The sequence below is a fragment of the Mirounga leonina genome, unplaced genomic scaffold (genome assembly GCF_011800145.1).
Source record: "Mirounga leonina isolate KUSES-001 unplaced genomic scaffold, KU_Mleo_1.0 Mir_53, whole genome shotgun sequence".
Classification (NCBI taxonomy): domain Eukaryota; kingdom Metazoa; phylum Chordata; class Mammalia; order Carnivora; family Phocidae; genus Mirounga; species Mirounga leonina.
Genome location: NW_023270807.1, coordinates 80,653,652 through 80,655,201, shown reverse-complemented (window position 1 = coordinate 80,655,201; position 1,550 = coordinate 80,653,652). Strand labels below are relative to the sequence as shown.

General features: G+C 33.4%; 1 pseudogene; it reads right to left on the bottom strand.

Annotated features, from left to right (window-relative positions):
* Window positions 1–305: 305 nt before the first annotated feature.
* LOC118001421 lies at window positions 306–784 on the bottom strand (annotated as a pseudogene).
* Window positions 785–1,550: the final 766 nt, after the last annotated feature.

Here is a 1,550-nt window from a genome sequence, read left to right as displayed (position 1 = left end):
AAATTATACTGATCTATTAGCCACATAATTAAGGTAAAAATCTAAAAATCTTTTAGATTTTCATTACCTATTTTTAGAAATTTTCTGGACAATAAGAATGGCATGGAACTTAAAACATATTGTGTCAATAATTAATTCTTGTCATAATACAAAAGGTCAGAACAAATTTTTGAAAAAATGTTAAACCAAATTTATTTTATTTTATTTTATTTTATTTTATTTTATTTTATTTTATGTACCATATCATTATTTTTAATGTCCAGCATTTATAATACGAGGGCCAGAGCTTTCTCTCCAACTCAAGTTTATACATTTTCAATTGGCTTGTGAGGCCAATAGGGATACTTCTTGTCTAATTTGGTTTCTGAGAAGACTTCATTCAGGTCCTCAATGGTCATCTGATCAAATGGAATTATGTTCTTCATCTTCTCCAGCTCTTTTTCATATTCCTCAATCCTGGCCTTTGAGAGAGACAAAAAAGCCAGCACAACTGTTCACATCTTCTTTTTCTTCAGCAATCACCCAAACAGTATATTTATCCTTGGCACAGGAACCTTCAGGGCATTAAACTTCTTCTAAAAGTCATCTACCAAGCCAGCCTTCGCCACATTGGCCTTGTTGTAAGCCCAGTCGATAGCAGCTGGTTTCTCAGGGAGAGTAGCTAACCTGGAGGTGTCTCTTTCCAGGATTTCAGGACGTTAGCAATGGCCTTCTGGTTTCAGGGTATGATCTCCCCAAAAGCTACCCAGTTAATGGCTTTTAGAGCAAGTTTTCACCCCGCCATCTTGAGATCCTTCATGGATGGCTCATAGTCCACAGCAGCAAGGAACAGCTAAACCAAATTTATTTCAATTAATTTATATCACCATTAAACAAGTATAAAGCAATACAATTTTAAAGTATATGCAAAGTTAATGACAGTAAAAGAAAAGACAAAGAAAAATGGAGTATATTTTTATATTTATTTTTATAACAGCTTTTTTGAGATATAATTGACATACAATAAACTGCACATATTTACAATGGAAAGTTTGATTAATTTGGACACATATTTAAACCCTAAAACCATCATCTCAATCCAGCATGATGAACATATCCATAATGCCAAAAAATTTCCTCATGTACTTTTGTATTTGCTCCTCCCACTTTTCTCTGTTGCTTCTTTCTGTCCCTTTCTGACTGCTTTCTGTCTTCTATCACTATAAATCAGTTTGTATTTTCCAGACTTTTTATAAGTGGAGTCATGGAGTCTATACTTTTCTCTTTTACTTTCGTATTAGTGTAATTATTTTGAGAGTCCTACATGCTGTATTGCATATATAAATTGTTTAACCTTTATTCTGCTGAGCAGTGTTCCACTGTGTGGATATACCACAAGTTGTTTATCCATTCACCTGTTGATGGACATTTAGATTATTTCCAGTTTTTGGCTATTACAAATAAAGCTACTAGGAACAACCATCTGCAAGTTCTTCTATGGATATATGCTTCTATTTCTGATGGGTAAATATCTAGGAATGAAATGTCTGGGTCATACAGTAGGTATATAT